At 36.9% G+C, this 19,178-nt stretch overlaps 1 long non-coding RNA gene across 1 annotated transcript in view; it reads right to left on the bottom strand.

The window, feature by feature from the left end:
* The window catches only part of LOC108734034, an 82,277-nt gene extending 64,695 nt beyond the window's left edge, over positions 1-17,582 (bottom strand). Inside the window, exon 1 of the long non-coding RNA XR_003232392.1 lies at positions 17,409-17,582. This is a non-coding gene — a long non-coding RNA (uncharacterized LOC108734034). The remainder of the gene's footprint in view (positions 1-17,408) is intronic.
* Positions 17,583-19,178: the final 1,596 nt, after the last annotated feature.

Below are 19,178 nucleotides of genomic sequence, written 5' to 3'. Positions count from 1 at the left end.
CTAGTCAGAGACATATTAGAGGCAGAAACAGGAGTTAGGAGGGGTAGAGGTAGACCTAGATTAGATTACTGTTCGCAAATAGTTAAGGATGTGGGCTGTTCTAGTTTTAGGGAAATGCGAAGTTTAGCTCAGGATAGGAAAGAGTGGAGGTACATATCCAACCAGTCTTAGGACTGACGACCTTATGATGATGATGATGTGAGGATTAGCTAACTGGAGGAAGTTTGAGCGGACTGTTGACGCTATGATGACGATAATGATGATGCTGAATAAGTTTATGTTGGAACCCAAGGGTTTTGATCTTTACACTCATTTGATATTTATTTCAAGTTTGTAGTTAAAGAGGGATGAAAGTAGTGATTCTGCAAGGGAGAGCTTATAAATGTGTTTACAAAATTAATATTCCTTGTTACTTTAACTTGCGACGAAGGAAACTGTAGAATCTTTCTGGGCTACTTGAACTCAGAGCCCTACTATCTTGCTAACCATATTTTCATTTATTAGTAAGTATGAAAGGTTGTTGTAATTTTGATACTGCATATGTACGAGGGTGGATTGATAAGTTTCCGGCCTGACCAAGAAAAACAAGGTTTTTAAAAATTTTTTTTTTTTATTTCTCAACATAATCTCCTCCAAGGCTGATACATTTCTCATAGCGGTGTTCCAGTCTATTAATGCCATCTCTATAGACTGATTCGTCAAGCTCCTCAAAATAACCATTTACAGCTTCGATTACTTCTTCATTGTCCGCAAATCTCTTACCGCCAAGCCATTTTTTGAGATTAGGGAACAGAAAATAGTCACTCGGGGCTAGGTCTGGAGAGTAAGGAGGGTGCGGCATCAATTCAAACTTTAGATCGTTGATTTTAGCCGTCGCAACGATTGACGTGTGCGCTGGTGCGTTATCGTGATGAAACAAGATTTTTTTCTTCGCCAGATGAGGTCGTTTAATTTTCACCTCGTGGCTCAAACGTTGCAATAAGTCTGCGTAGTATTGACCAGTGATAGTATTACCCTTTGCAAGGTAATCAATGTATATAATACCTCTTGCATCCCAAAAAACAGTAGCCATAACCTTGTTCGCCGAAAAAATTGTTTTTGCCTTCTTTGGAGTTGGTTCCCCTGGTCCAATCCACTGTTTAGACTGTTCTTTGGTTTCAGGAGTGTAGTGGTGGACCCACGTTTCGTCAACGGTTACGAATCGACGCAAAAATTCGCTTGGATTACGCTTATACAATGACAAATTTGCGGTAGAAATGTTTTTTCGAATCAATTTTTGGTCGACTGTTAGCAAACGCGGCACCCATCTTGCACAGAGCTTTTCCATATGCAAATGTTGGTGCAAAATATGTTGCACACGTTCATATGACATCTTACAGGTCTCAGCTATCTCACGCACTTTCAATCTGCGGTCTCCCAGCACTATTTGATGAATTTTTTCGATCATATCTGGAGTTGTGACCTCAACGGGGCGTCCTGAGCGAGGCCCATCAGAGGTGCTCACACGACCCTTTTTAAACTCGGAAACCCACTGCTTAACGGTTGAATATGACGGGGAGGATGTCCCCAGTGTTGAGTCCATCTCTTTTTTAATTTCCTTCGGCGTTAACCCCTTCAAATAAAAGTATTTGATGACAGCACGATTTTCCTGCTTTTCCATTTTTACGAAAACCACAGAGGCGTCTTGTTCAGCGTGCTGTCAAACCTACACTAGCAAGGAGATCGGGCTGAAACTATAGCTACAAGCTATCCAAGGATGGTACTATAGAATGTCACCTCAAGGTAGGCCTAGTGGCGTCATCTCTTGGTTAGGCCGGAAACTTATCAATCCACCCTCGTAAGTCTCGATTTAATGTTAACCAGGAGCGCGTTGCACATCGATCGGCGGCGTGAAAAACGATGCAGTTTTCGTAAGAAAGTGGAGCGCGTGTTTGTTTCGTTTGTTTGTTTGTTAGCTGGTTGGTAGTTTAGTGCAATTGATGTTGATTTAAAAGGGAATTGCCATCGCGTCTGTGGGTCTCCAAACAATGCAACATTCGTGAGTGTTTCAGCGGGTGCCGCGCGGCGCGAGATGTTTTCTCACGACCCATTCATCTAATTTTCACGCTGGCTGCTGCATGTTCTTGTCTCGATAAAGCAGATGCGGTCGGAATATTGCTTAGTTTCGAAGCGGTGTATAATACGGTAAAGCCGAGACTCTTGCACACGAGTTACACCAGATACAATCCGTTCGTTCGTTCGTTCTTTCCCTGGAAAATATTGCAAGTCGGGAATTGTTGGACTGTGCAAAATTCGATTAGAGGAAGCTCAGTTAGTGTTAATCCAAAACTAACTTGGCACACAGCTGCTATATAAATGTCAACTTTGGTTAATTATCATATGAAATACTTTTTAATAGTAAAGTGTAAACTCTTTATAACGTCACTCGATTTAACGAAAAACTCCTTGAAACGTCGAAACTGCTCGACTTTGGTTGGTTGACATTGTTTTCTATACAACATTACACTCTATATAGCGTCACGCTCACTCTATTTAACGACAACAATGCGGCATTATAAATCATTAAGCAGTACTTTCTAAGTTGCCGAAATAGATAAGAACTGCAGCTGTGTACGTTGTTGAAGAAGACGATCCTGTCCCTCCACCAAGCATCAAACAAGCACTTGATGCAGCGAAACTATTAAAATAATACTTTGTATATAATCAAATTGATCCAGCAGTATCTCAAGATATGAGTAAGATACGTAACAAAATACAATTAAAATATTGGAGCAGCAAAAAACATCAGAGGAAGATAACAGGCTATACGCAATATATGAATCTTCGTGTGCAAAATGTGTACTATATTGGTAAATGCATATTATTATAGAATAGTAAAATAATATCTTTTATTGCTCTCCATTTAACGACCACTCTTTATAACGCCGAAAAATGTTCAGTCCCTTAAGTGTCGTTATATAGAGTTTACACTGTAGTTAATGTTTAATGTTAAATTAATTAATCTGTGACCTAATAAGTACGTTTTGTGGTCTTAACTGCTGTCACCTCTCGTAGCTTAATGTTAAGAGCACTGGTGCGTAAAGCCAAAGGTCCCGGGTTCGATTCCCGGCGAGGGTGAGACAGCAGAAACAATTTTTACTCATTAATTTGAGGGAATTTGTGGTGCATACAAATTAAATGAATCTGCGCAGTAATATTTAATTAATCATGTAATCTTATTACACAAAACGAGGTAACTGATTTGCACTCAGACGACTGAACATGGCGACAAAATTTCGTATGTTCATATGTTAACTGTTTTCAAATCGATTGATTCTACTTTCGCTCTCATTTATGTAGGATCTATTTGCTACAAAGTAAAAGTGACTTTCAAAGCACAAAAATTGTTAATGAAAGAAGTACTTTTTCTTCTAACAACTTCTCTAATTTCTCTCGTAAAGGAAAAGGTGAGTCACGATTAACTACAGGCATCGGATGAGAAAATATCGCATCGGAAAGGGCGTAAGGTCATCACTCCTCTTCTACATGATGACCTAAAACTACAGTTAAAGTTGCTACACTTCCGGAAGAAAGAAAATATCGTCCAATTTATCTTTAATAAAAAACTTTGTTAGTTCTAAATGTTTTTAGCACCTATTCCAGGAAGTTTTTCTATTGCACAAAATACGACATCGACATTCCACGATAGAGTCTCCATTGGCTCTGGTACTTAATTTAAATTAGATGAGCCGTCAATGACGAGAGAGACAAAATGGTTACACTGCTAATCGCAGAGGATCTGTCAGTTTTGATGCTGTCGTTGACTTGTCAGAATTAGTCAAGCAAAAGTAGGCTTCTTTCCGCTAAGGTTGTTTATGCGTCAAAAGATATTAACACCACAAGCAGCGAGTATAAAAACATAAAAGCCGCAAGTGACCACTGGATGCGGACTGACGGAGTGTGAAAAAGATTACAGACGGCCAGGGGCTGCGGCACTTACGGGACATTCAAAGACTGAAAGTCCACGGACAAGTGAATTCGTTGAAAACCAAATAAGAGGATAAAAAAAACAAGAAACCAGAAACAAAAGAAGCAAAAAAAAATACAAACCGCAGTTCGTCAGAGAATCGATGTCAAACAGCAAGGAGAAATCATCAGAATGACAATGGTATCTATTTTTTATAAAATTGCGAGAAACAAAAACCAAATGAAGCGAATGAGGTTTTAACCAAACGGAAATAAATATTATTTATTACTTTTACAAAATATTTAAAATAACATTACTAGAAACAAGTTAAATGTTTGTTTAAGATATAAAGATAAAAAGAGTAGGAGAAGAGAGAACGTTATAGATGCTAATAAGGGGTTAAGGAGGGCAGATATTAGATTGTTAGGAAGAAGATTATGTATGATGATAAGGGGGTTACTAACATTGAACCAGAAATTAGCAGTTTTTATAGGACGCCTGGCAGATGTGAATTATCCGAAATGATTCGAAACGACTTGTTTTCATTCCGATACCTATATACGAATGAAGCAGTAAGTGAGTCTTGCCATGCACAGTGTCTTGCCACGGGCAGTGTTTTGCCACGCGCGGTGTCTTGCCACAAGCAGTGTCTTGCCATGCGGAGTGTATTACCACAAGCACTGTTTTGCAACGAGCAATGTCTTGCCATGCACAGTGTCTTGCCACGGGCAATGTCTTACCACGAGCAGTGTCTTGTCATGCGCAGTGTCTTTTTCCACGAGCACTATCTTGCAACGAATGTCTTGCTACATGCACTTTCTTTTCAAGCGCGGTGTCTTCACACGAACAGTGTCTTGCAACGAGCAATGTCTTGACATGCGCGGTGTCTTGCCACGGGCAGTGTTTTGCCACGCGCGATGTCTTGCCACGAGCAGTGTCTTGCCATGCGTAGTGTCTTACCACGAGCACTGTCTTGCCATGCACAGTGTCTTGCCACGGGCAGTGTCTTACCACGAGCAGTGTCTTGCCATGCGTAGTGTCTTACCACGAGCACTGTCTTGCAACGAGCAATGTCTTGCCATGCACAGTGTCTTGTCATGCGCAGTGTCTTTTTTCACGAGCACTATCTTGCAACGAATGTCTTGCCATCCGTAGTGAGTTGCCACATGTACTTTCTTTTCACGCGCGGTGTCTTCACGCGAACAGTGTCTTGCAACGAGCAATGTCTTGACATGCGCGGTGTCTTGCCATGCACAGTGTCTTATCACGCTTAACTCGGCCTTACTCCTTGGGCATGTCTAAAGATATTTTTCTTTAGAATTAATTGAATATCGTTGCTTTCAGCATTGAATAGGATACATACATCGGTGTCCTTAATCGGCATTTACCTACACCAGGCCCCTCATGCCTCATATAACACTCTGTATAAATGTTATAAAAGTATACTTAATAAACGTACGAAGGTTTGTTCACATAAATAATAATATACGGAACGGTTTAAAAATCCAATTTACCGGGGCATTGTGGCCGAACATTAACTGTCGATAAAATTTACACAAGGTATATTTAGAGTCAAATCAAGAGAAAGAAGACGAATTATAATAAAAAGAAGAAGAAGAAGAGTAGTAACGGTAACAGTGTTATATAGACCAACACCACCACGTCAATTTAAGAGTCACTTGTTATACGTTGTTGGTTTGAAGTAGCGAGTCGAAAAGAGAACTGTCTGATGCGGTTGCTAGCACGGCAAGTACACTTTTATTGTGGTTTTAGTCATGAATTTAATAGTCGTACGATAAATCTTGGCGCATTTATGTGACATTTGGGTTCTTTGTAATTAATTTTATTGCCGTTTTATTATCTGGACGTGCAGATGAACTCAATGTTCGTAAGATAATGCGAACGGCTGCAGAATTGGGAGCGTAAAATCTACTATAGTTGTCCATAAACGAAACAAGGACATCATTCATTTAATTGAACTAGGATACGTACGTATATGAAACCTCTCTGTTTGTTTTTCAAACCAAAATTTTTACTGGAAGAAAAGAAAAGAAGTACGAAAGAGAAAGGATCGTAACTGGAGAAGTTGATGATGAGGAATTCTGAAATTGAAAGAACCAACTAACATAACCATAACTATGTTCTGAGCAGTCAATAACTAATTGCTTCATAATTAACCACCTAGAGCGCAATGTATGCCAAATATCAAACCCTAGACTGGTATTCGACCACTGGTTCAACGAAATGGGGGTACCTCAGAGCCCAACTGTACGTGGAATCAAAAATGGAAATGGTTCAATGATGTGGAAATAAAAATTTAATCGAATTAAATAATTCGAAGTGGTCTGTATTCTGTCGAAACTGCCAGACGCGGATCGCGATTTCGATCTTTTGGATCTCATCAGCGCGTCGCAGGCAGCTCCGACAGAACACAGACCAACTTTTACCTGCTGTCTTAACAGTGCGTTTTAGAAAATACTACAAATGGCGCAGTAAACGCCATCTGTAGCACGATGCTACATTTTAGGATTACGTATGCTCCAACAAGGTCCACTTGTGTGGATATCTACTTGCTGAAAACGAATCCCGGCGTAGCCAACCTCAACGTGATAGGCACGTTAGCTTAATCGAATAAAATAATTCGAAGTGGTCTGTATTCTGTCGAAACTGCCAGACGCGGATCGCGATTTCGATCTTTTTGGATCTCATCAGCTCGTCGCAGGCAGCTCCGACAGAACACAGACCAATTTTTATCTGCTGTCTTATGCTTTATCTTGTTGGAGCATACGTAATCCTAAAATGTAGCATCGTGCTACAGATGGCGTTAACTGCGCCATTTGTAGTGTTTTCTAAAAATTTAATCAGTAATAAAACGAGGGCGACAATTTAACAAGCAAAAGATAAATAACAATTACAGCATATAAGAAGTTGACAAAATAAAAGAAATACAACTGATACTTTCAACGCGCCCGATCACGTCTACACTCGCACAACAACTCTTTACTGCTTTACAGCAGTCCGCACCCCATCGAACGTTAAGACACCACGCACCCTTCTCCAGTAACCCTATTTCCCTCTCGCTCTTGCTTTTACACTGCTTGCATCCCCCAATGCCAATACCTAGGATCGAATATCAATGACTATCTACTCGTAATTTGTGTGAAAACAAAGTTTTGTCAAAAAATGCAGCCTCTACCTCATTTTAATAATTAAATAAAAAAAGAATTAGGTGTATCAAGGTGCATTCAACATTTACTTCAGTATAATTCTTCAATATATTTTGAAATGATCAAGCGTAACGGGGACTTTACAAAAATTTTCTGATTCTGATGATTTTCCGTTGAAAATAAAACGCAATATCCACAAAAATGAGTAAATTGTATGGTAATATTTATGTCAAGGAGACATAATGACGCTATTGGTTATATTCATTTAGCCAGTTCGTGGCGAACGATAAGGAATGCTAATAAAAATTGCATCGCCTTTATTACATTCAAAAAAATTAGGTAAAGAAAACTGCAAACTAGATAATATTAAAGCAAAGTTGATGGGTTCTTGTAAAGTGAAGTAAGAAAATTGGCCTTTTTAAGAAAATTGCCGGGGAAGGAGAAAAGTGAACTGCAATATCCTGTTTTACAGCGACGGGATAATAAGGCAAAACGGTTTTTTCCCTAAAAACTTTTGCGAAAGCTACTTAATGCACATTTCTATTTAAATTAGTGCCATGCAGATGCACGGCCATCTGCGACTGCCAAGCGAATATCTTAATTTGCGCGACAACAAAGTCGTCATGCTGTAATAAAATCTGAAAAGCGGTAGCAGGAAGCTCAAGGAGTCTACGCTTGCCAGAACAAGCAAGGACCTCCCTCCCTCCTCACTAATTACGCTCTTTGTGGTGGCTTGAATGCAAATTCGTTATCAACTCCCCATTTTCTACTGCACTGTCAAAAGTTAACGCTGACGCTGCCTTGCCCACTCTACCATTTAAAATCTAATTCTAAAACAACCCCTCAAAGTGATAAATTATCACCCAATTGTACAACCAACCAAAAAAATAAGTGTACAATTAAACAACCAAAATATTTTGAGATGTAGCAATTACAGAATTCCAGTTGATTTCAAAAATTGCTCTGGTGTATCCTTGCAAAAATTTGCTACCAAAGATACAGCAAAACTGTTGGAATTCCTATGCCTCAAAGACTACATTTTTTACACAGAGACTGTAAGATGTATACTTCATTTACTTTCTCTAGCGATGTGCCCCTTCCAATGTCATGGATGCGCATACTTTTTCATACAGTACCTGCCAAAAGATTTGTTCAATCATGAATAGTAGTGCGAGTCGAAAACAAGCGTTAAAGCCTTTAATATGTCTTCAAATATTAATAAACATCTCGTTGATATTTTCAGTAGTAAATGGTACCAATAACAGCACATTTGAGCAATGCAATTGTAGTAGATAAAATTGTCAATTTTTCCGTGCAGTACTGTACGGATTATACGCTTCTCGCCGGTTAAGAGTTTGGTGGAGAGTTGTCTCCTTCCTTTTCTGGCCTAGTGCTGTTCTTTTCTACTCTGCGCCGCTCAAACTGAAGGTCACATCGCTACAGAAACTAAACGAAGTATAACTATTGTATCTAGAGACTATAACAGTGGTATTTCGAGACCAACGGCCAGGTAAAACCCTTCGTATAATGAAACAGTAAAGTTGCCCAGCGGCAAAGCTCAATTTTTCTAACCACAAAGAATTCGACCGCAACTAAAAACGTTATTGTAATGGATAAAATAAAAGCTTTAAGCTTTAAATAGCTTCCAGTTGTGTTTATAGGACCGCAGATCGTAATAATTTATCCCCTTTTTTCAAACGTATTTGTTACAAATAATAGTTTCCTTTCAAGTATAAAACGGATAAAATTTATAGTTCTGGTTTGATTTACTCAGCGCAACAACGCCCTAGTTTATGAATTGTTTCTTCTACAGACGTATGTGTACCTAGACACACAGGGGGTTCAATTCATCATCAAGTCGTTTAAATAAAAATGGCACACTGTTTGTACACAACTTTTGTACAAGATAAAGAATGGGTACCAAACTCGTAAAGAAAATACTTATTTTTATTAGATGTCTACTGCAGAGACTAACATATTCACCTGGCGTAGAAATGACAAAGAATTTGTATAGAAATTAAAGAAAATATATGACAATATTTACAATACTAGCCAAAACTGTCATTTAAAGAAACCACTTGTTTTATCGTTGATTAAGTTTTTTATATAAACTATTGTCAACGGGGTGTACTAAGTACCACATGAAATAAGACACGTAGTTGTAGTGATTGTAGAAATAACTATATTTAATTTAACTTAAATTTAATCCACTTTAAACTAACTTTACAACTACAAATACCGATTAATTAAAAATGATGATAAAAATCAATAGGAATGAATTAGGATAATCGTGATTGTCTTATGGAGATGATGTTTTCTCCAGCGAGTCTATAATAGCACTGCTTTAAAATTTTATAAAATCTATGAACCTACTATCTCTAACAATAATGTACAAACATAATATTATCCTACCCCCAGGTAGGCGGTCATTGGACCTACAAGAATGCAGCCGAGGGGAATTTTGGCTATTAACAATAATAAAATTGTGATTGTACGTGACAATCACAATAGCACACTTTATAATTTACCCGACTACCCCGTATACGTAACACCACTTCTACCATACCTTTTACATTTTTCAATAATTTGTGTAGGTACTGCAATATATGTTTGTACTACCTATCATAAGTAACTAACTGCACACATCAAACACCAAAAATGTATAAACGGTTAGTATGGTATGCCACTCAGATGAATGCAACTAACTATTCACCCAAATGTGGACATTTAGACCCGTCTACTTGCTTCCAATTGTTTATTTCTACCTCGAACACAGTTTTATTTAACTTTTTAATATTTTTTAAACGGCTTAATAAAATTGGATGAAATCTCAGGAAACCCTACTTCATTACATATATAAATTGGTCGGCTTTATGGCATTCCCCGCACCTTTTGCTTTTATTATATACCTAATCTTTAATCGAAAAGTGAAGTTTTATACGTATTAAAATTATATATATCCTCGAAATCATTTTGACAACTACTTAACATCAAACGATAATTTAAAACGTAAATGAAAGTTTTATATAAAATCATTCTAACAATTGACAAAATGTTCATGTTTGAAAAGCATAAATAAACGATTGAAAATGAGCCAAATCCCAAAGCCCGAATAACATTTGCAGACCCTACTGGTTTGCTGATTTCCCACAGAATGCGATAACAACCAGTCCATTAAGTCAACAAAAGTTGATAATAAAATTAAGAGAACAATTTGCTGACAATTTATAAAATGACCGTCGTGAACGGAACGGGGGTAACACGGATGCAAACGCATGGACGCTCGCTTGAAAAGACTGCCAATACACATACATTTATCGGAAGTGTCAGATCTCCATTGATGGCAAGCTGATGTGGGCAAAATGTTACCGTTCGAACGACAAATAGTTTCCGAACAGAACAGTTTAAGGGTTTTTACAATGGGAGTGACCCATGGCAATTTAGTAACGCAACCAATTGTCCACTGGCTATGGACAATGGCGAGATATTTATATATGTTTGTGTGTGTGTGTATGTAAGTATTTGTCCAGAATTCACGTGCCCGCATCTACCCACATGCTTAATAACTAATTGTTTATCACTCGCATTCTGACTATTACAGTAGCGCACATGTAAAAATAATTGTCGTTTCTTATCAGAAACATTTACAACTCTCCTGGTATACTAGAGATCCCGTCCAATTTGTCTTCAAATTTTTCGTTAGAAATTCTTCATGCATTTGAACCGAAATTAAATGAATGGTTTTCTGTAGTTAGAAAACTACATCAACTTTAGTCTAACGTCTTCATATTTTTTGTCTGTATAATTCGGTAAAATTTTATAATAATTTGAACCTTTATTAATCATCATCATAAGACTGGTTGGATATGCACCTCTGCTATTTCCTACTCTGAGCTAATCTTCACATTTCCCTAAAACTAGAACATCCCACATCCTTAATCATTTGCGAACAGTAATCTAATCTAGGTCTACCTCTATTCATTTTAACTGCTATGTCTAATATATTTCTGATTAGACCTTCATGCCTGAAGAGGTGCCCTGCCAACCTATTTTGCCTATTTCTTATTGACATCCATAGAGTCCTCTGTTCTCTTATTCTTTCTAATACCTCTTGATTTCCAACCTTCTCTATCCACGGTATCCTTATCATTCGCCTGTAACACCACATTTTCCGTCTCCTATCTTTATATTCACTCTTCTCCTACTTTTTCTTCCCTTACATACCAGTATTTTTGTTTTAGTTTTATATATTTTCAAAGAGTACTGTTTTATCAATACCGCTTCCGTTTATTTTACTTTCAATTTTATTTTTACAAATTTATTGTGAAGAAGATAAAGGAAGAAAAATAAGAAAACGTGTAAAAGCTGTACTGATGATGAAGTTTTATTTGGTATGAGGCGCTGTTCAGTGGGTTCATAATTTTTTGTTTTACAAAACAATGAACTTTGTTGGATTGCCTACTAAGGTGGCACTCTTATTATGGAGAATTCTGTGAGGATTGTTCATAAATATTAAAATAGTTATAAACGAGCCGCCCTTGATAATAAACGCCTTATCCAAGTCACTGCCGGACTATACAGATTGTGCTATTCATGGAACGTGTTTGAACGGTACACATTAATTCCAACCCATTCTCATTTAAAAAAAGATCTATCCGCTGTAAAAACCATAGATCGCAGTTTAACAAAAACATCACACTACAAAATTGAATATCAAAGTACAAAAATCATGCAGAATTAACAATTAATGGGTCAAAACGGACACAACAGGGATTAAGTAGGCATCGATATTTAAAACAACCAATTCATTTAATAACACATTAAATTCTAAGGGCGACACATCTTATTTCAACGTCTAATTTTTCTTGGGAATTGAGGATGGAATAATAATGGTAAAGCTCGGCGTTAGGAATTAATGTGCGCCTGCCTGCACAGTATATTATACGTGGGAGATTTGTATTTGAATTGGGCGGACCACCCTCGTAGTACGTTTATTACTTTTGCACTAACAACAAAAGGTACCTCAAAGAATTTTCTATACATAAACGAAAGCTGACAGATAAAAAATGCTTCATAGCTGCCGCAGGTGTAACAGGTAGATAGATGGGGCTATACCGTGTACCATGATAAGGTAAACAATTGAAGCGGTTGGCATCGGAGTTTGGAACGTTTATTAAATTCAAATAGCCTCTATTATTCCATATAAATACATTTTTATCTCACTCATTTTAAAATTAATTCATCATGATCGGTAAATACTAACAAGAAAATTAATTTTAGGTATGAGTCAACTAAAAGCAACATACTGCATTTGACTTTTAAAACGAAGGTCCTGAAATTGGCAGGACTAAAAATCACTGTATAATAATGTTTTACATATCCTGGTTCTAGCTGGAATAGCCGATGATAACAGGTCAATTGAAAAGTCCCCGGCCTAAAATAGTAAAACACATTTTTTTTGCAAAATTCGTTTTTTTTATTCAACATAATTCCCTTCAAGGGTGATACACTGATTATAGCGATCCTCCAACTTTTCGATACCATTTTTGTAGTACGATTTGTCCTTTGCTTCAAAATAGGCCTCAGTTTCGGCGATCACCTCTTCATTCGACGAAAATTTTTTCCCAACGAGCATTCTTTTGAGATCTGAGAACAGGAAGTAGTCGCTGGGGGCCAGATCTGGAGAATACGGTGGATGCGGAAGCAATTCTAAGCCCAATTCATGAATTTTTGCCATCGTTTTCACTGACTTGTGAGACGGTGCATTGTCTTGGTGAAGCAGGACTTTCTTTTTCTGCAAATGCGGTCGTTTCTCGGCGATTTCGTCCTTCAAACGGTCCAATAACGCTATGTTATAGTCGCTGTTGATGGTCCTTCCTTTTTCAAGGTAGTCAATGAAAATTATTCCACGCGCATCCCAAAATACAGACGCCATAACCTTGCCAGCCGACTGTTGCGTTTTTGCACGCTTTGGAGCGGGTTCATCGTGTGCAGTCCACTCCGATGACTGTCGATTGGACTTCGGAGTGAAATGATGGAGCCATGTTTCATCCATTGTCACATATCGACGCAAAAACTCGGGTTTATTACGCGTGATCATCTTCAAACACTGCTCTGAATCATCAACTCGTCGTTGTTTTTGGTCAAAAGTGAGCTCGCGCGGCACCCACTTTGCACAGAGCTTTCTCATACCCAAATATTCGTGAATGATGTGATGTATACGTTCCGTTGATATCTGTAGAGTGTCTGCTATTTCATTCAATTTCAATTTACGGTCATTCAAAATCATTTTGTGGATTTTTTTAATGTTTTCGTCCGTAACAGCCTCTTTTGGGCGTCCACTGCGTTCACCGTTTTCGGTGCTCATTTCACCACGTCTAAACTTAGCATACTAATCCTTGATGGTTGATTTTCCTGGGGCAGTGTCCGGAAATTCGTTATCAAGCCAAGTTTTTGCTTCAACTGTATTTTTTCCCTTCAAAAAGCAATATTTTATCAACACGCGAAATTCCTTTTTATCCATTTTCTTCACAATAACAAAAGTTGCTTCACTAAAAATGCTATAATTCACAAACTAATGATCCGACAGCCGTCAAATTTATAGACGCGTCTTTTGAAGGTTAGGACTAACTGAAAATCATATGGATTTAGTTCTGGTGCCGCCATCTATGTGTCAGGCCGGGGACTTTTCAATTGACCCTATAGACATAATTATAATTATTTAGTTTGAATTGGACGGGTACAACCAGTTAATACGGTATTGGCTCTGATATTAATTAATGCCACTTCGATAAACATAAATACTCAAAGTAAAAATGTTTGGTGTCTGTGCTGTTTTCTGAAAACGAAATAAATCTTTCCTTTTCCTGCGAGCAATTTGCTACCTTTTAAACATTCGTAATGTGAAACTGCGTACATATATGTCTGAATGTATCGACATTTAATAAAATATCAGGTTACGAACCTTTGATCCGATGATAAAGTAAAATACTGTTCAGGCAACTTTTAATTATTGCCTTGCCTGGAATAAGAGGAAGAAGATGCGATAACAATAAAGTTATGAGCATTCCGATGAAGAAGCATGACTATGTCTAACACTAACATAATTTAAGAAGTTACTGAAAACGGAAAAAATCGCGATAGCTCGTTCATTCTATGCATGTATTTATTGCTTTATTATTGGTGGTACTAAATGTCGCATTACAATTCAATTTTCCTGACTTTCGAGGAATGTTGGACCCCCCAGGATCCGTCAAAAAATGAGTCAATTAATATTCTATTCAAAAATTATACGCCACATACAATGAGTATGCGTGTGAATAACAACTTAATAAATGAGGGAAAAGACACAACCAAGAACTGAAGATTTTTATTATTGTAGGTACTCATCAACATTTTAATTCCTTTTGTGTGACCATAGTCAAGTGCTACAAATTAACAATGCAAATTACAATCGGTTTAGAACAAACAGGGAGAGCAGAATAGACTAGAACAAATGAACACTTACGATTAATTCGATAAATAATACTAACAGCAAGAAAACTGTATTGATAAGTTTAAAGCATATAGAAAATAGCCACATTCATCTATAAATGACTGTTAGAGGTAAGATACCTACAGAAAATTATTGTCGGAAAAGAACTTCAACTGAAAAATCATAATTTAATATTGAGGGGTTTACAAAGAACCTTTCGACCCGCTGACAAATTATCTCGTACTCAAAAAACATTTGAGGATTGCATATGCTCCAACAAGGTCCATTTAAAAATATGGATATCTACTTGTTGAAACGAATCCCGGCGTAGCATATGTAATCCTCAAACGTAGCATCGTACTACTACTACAGATGGCGCTCACCACGCCATTTGTAGTATTTTCTAAAACGCGCTGTTAAGACGGCAGGTAAAAGTTGGCCTGTGTTCTGTCGGAGCTGCCTGCGACGCGCTGATGAGATCCAAAAAGATCGAAATCGCGATCCGCGTCTGGCAGTTTCGACAGAATACAGACCACTTCGAATTATTTTGTTCAAAAAACATACTTTAAATGACTCTTACAGTTTAGTTACAAAAAATTATTATGGGACTCGAGCAACTTCAACTGAAAAATCATAATTTAACATTAATGAGTTTGGCAGCCTATAAACAACACTTAAATTTTATTATTGCAGTGAATTCTAATTGCAAAGAAAGCCGCAGACAATCGATAAAACTAATACGCCACCTGTTTTGTTTCTTTTTAAGTACCTTCATAAGATAATAATATTCATTCTGTTTATTTTTCGTATATGCTATATTTGAGTATCAGCTGTTAAAGAAGTCCATGTTGCCAAACATAATTTAGCCCCCGGTTTACACCAACAATTCTCGTTGTTTTATGTACACAAGCTCATGTTTATTCGAAGTTTAGAGTACACGCTCGTATTACAACTGTAAATAAATATCAATTAATGTCAGTTATGCTTATAGCATCCGAAAACATTTTCCACATTCTCTTTCTCTTTCTCACACATTACACATTTCTCTCCGAACTTGTGTAAATTACCCTTCCAACTCACTTATGTTGCTACGAAGTTTCCAATCTTTAATTAAACAATTTTCAGTGATCTCTCTTCTTGCTTGCATAAATAGATAGTTACGTGTCTACATGCAGTAGGCAATATCATGTAGGTTTATTTGGGTTAATTTATCTTGTTTTCATTATAAGAATAATGAAAAATACACCTTTTAAGAAATATAAAAGGCAACGGGGCCATGACCGCCACCACCACATATTTAAAGATCAGAAAGTATCATTATTATCCAAGTGGAAAGATAGTATTGTGAAATTATTAAAAAGATATTCTAATCATCTTTGCAAACGAGGTCCAAAATAAGGGTTGAAAGTTAAAAGTCTGAGAAGAATATGACACAAAAGGAGCAAAATTAAAAATGGACCAGGTACCCAGCGGATCCGAAACTTTTTTAGGATTCAGCCGGATACCCCATAATAACGCCGAGTACTTGACAGTCCTGGGGTAATTCTACCAAAGAAAACAGAAGAAACCAAAACCAGCAATAATAATTTAATAAGTATAACAAAAAACCTACTTAATAAAAATTTGTAATTAAGATTGTATTTGGATATTGATTATTATACTAAATTATTTGTTATTACGATATAGTTCTTATATTTACTTTTCTTCTTTGGGGATGCCGGCATACCTGACATAATAAATAAAATCTGATAGAAATATTACAAAACTTTTGAGCTCAATAATAGGTTCGACTAAGAATCATAACAAATGTAACCACCGATATCCATAATAATCAATAAACAATTTTACTACTTACTTTGAAACATTTTATAAATCAAATGATCCAGCACTCAAGGCGCTTCTTAGTGTCATAAGAAAATGTGGAACCACGAAACTATTTCCGAATAAAAGCGTCAATTACGTTACAAGTGGTAGATATCTGATATGTCCTGCAAGGACAAGCTTCTGAAGGTGATGTTCGCAATTAATTAATAATTTCAGTTCAGCGCTAGTTAGAGACATGACAGAAGCAGAAACAGGAGTTAAGAGGAGTAGAGAGTACACCTAGATTAGATTAGATTACTGTTCATAAATAGTTAAGGACGTGGGATGTTCTAATTTTAAGGAAATGCAAAGATTAGCTCAGGAAAGGTCCAGATTGTCCAACCAGTCTTAGGATTGACGACCCTATGATGATAGTGACGATCATGAAGAGTACCAAATAAGTAAAAAGCTATGTAACAAAACTTTTTATCATCAAGTTTATGTTTTGGTGTAATCGTGAATAAAAACTATTTCCGACTAAATGCGTCAATTACGTTACAAATTTTGAGTGGTAGTAGATATCCGATATGTCCAGGAAATTTTCGCTTGATTGTGTCATTCAATATGATAACTGACTTGAATTGCATGTATATGTACCTATGCGAGTTAGTATGGGAAGATGGTTTAATCAAAAAGTGCTGACTGACTACAACTGCAGAAGTTTGTGTCCAATATGCTAGGTCGTATTTCCCTCACGTTTACCTATTTCTTCCTTCTTAAAAGCAGCTATCGAATATCTAGGGGTGTCGACCCTAAACAATTCCCGCCACATAGCCTATATCCTTCTTGTGCGTCATACTTCCTTCAATATGAGCAAGCTGCTTCAAAATAAAACGTAACGCCGTCAGAATCATAACTAACCAAAAGCTTCTCATTGTATGTATTAAACGGTGCAATTGATGATTTAAATTAATGTCAACATAAAATCATTTAAAAACCAGTAAATAAAGTAACTCACCACCAATTTGCTTCCAAAAACTCCTCACCAGTGTGTATCAAATCTTAAATACTTTCGTTAAACGACGCGAAAGACGAAAGTGCATAAATCACTTATTCTTAAATTGTAATTAATTACTAAAACTAAGAAAACACACGAATAATACGTTAAATTAGCATACGTTCGCGATACTAGCCAAACTGCTACGACTGATGATTCACGTTGTGTATCATACTGTTCAAGGCAGAGCCGTTTGTATACCTACCAAGAAACCATCTCGTAAAATATCCATTGGTGCGACAAGGATAAATTTAAAATAAAAAAGGCGATAAAAATAAAACGTTCTATTCACGATAAACAACGACTTTAAGAAAAACAAGAACGACACATACATATAAAAAACAATTCACACAATGCCCGACTTCAAATTACTATACCGACCGATACTATTGATATTTCATCAGAACCATAATCATTTTACTGAAATATCCCATAATTATTATTAAAAATTAGTAGCAACATGCCAAATACAAAATCGTCCAATTAGATAGCGTGGTGGTGTCCCCAAAGCATGTCTATATTCAGTTAGGCTATTGATAAAAGTAAAGTAAATTACAAATTGAAAGAAGACATTTACAAAAAAAATATTTATGTGTTAACTTTTGTTTGAGGATAACGTGGGTAGAAAAGGTTAGAAATGAAGAGGTATTGGAAAGAATAAGAGAACAGAGGGCCCTATGGAAGTCAATAAGAAATAGGCGATATAGGTTGGTAGGACACCTCAGGTATGAAGGTCTAGTCAGAGACATACTAGAGGCAGAAACAGGAGTTAAGAGGGGTAGAGGTAGACCTAGATTAGATTACTGTTCGCAAATAGTTAAGGATGTGGGCTGTTCTAGTTTTAGGAAGATGCGAAGATAGGAAAAAGTGGAGGTACGTGTCCAACCAGTCTTAGGACTGACGACCTTATGATGATGATGATGAACTTTTGTTTAGAAATTCAAAATTGTAAGGAATTGTAAATAGCGGCAGAACGAAGTTTCAATGGAAACCAATTCCAGACCTATTAGACGCAAACAAAGGAGTAATGAGGGGCAGGGAAGGACCTACATTAGAATATTGTTCACATATAGGATGTAGGATTTTTAGGGAAATGCCGAGAGTGAAGCTGCGTGTCCAATCATCCAAAAATGGATAATAGCTGTGAGCGGTTTCTTCAACTTTATTGAAATATATATATTATTAAAGAAAAATATTAAAAGTAGCTCTAGTTTTACAACGAGTGCGCCTATATCGCGTATGTTTTCTGCGTCTAGCCTGCCGACTACACATACAGGATGTTTATGACCAGCAGATTTGGTTATTTTACTCGTAAATAACGAACAGAAGCTGCAGTATTTCGACTTTAATTTTCTGGTCGCTTATTAAAGTCAACAAGATGGAATGTTATGGGTCCAGTTCGCTAGATTTTTTATTACGGTGCAACGCCAGATGATGGTGACTATAAATGTACAAATGAATAACCTTTTCTTATTTTCGAAAACATTTCTTACATTCCTTTTTATTACTTTACGTTTCTTAAACGAGACAATAATGTATCAACTGTCCCGAAAACGACAACAAAAATCTCCCAAGTAAGTAGATAAATATCCGGCGGAAGTGTTACAAATCAAATTCTAAACTTAAAAACGATAGGCATTCGAAAATTCGATCAAAAATTATAGCATAACAGGATCAGTTTCCAAGGGTGATGTTCACTTCAGGGCTAGTTAGAGACATTATAATGTACCA

This window comes from Agrilus planipennis, unplaced genomic scaffold (genome assembly GCF_000699045.2).
Source record: "Agrilus planipennis isolate EAB-ADULT unplaced genomic scaffold, Apla_2.0 scaffold8, whole genome shotgun sequence".
NCBI lineage: Eukaryota > Metazoa > Arthropoda > Insecta > Coleoptera > Buprestidae > Agrilus > Agrilus planipennis.
This window is presented reverse-complemented; position numbering and strand designations above follow the sequence as displayed.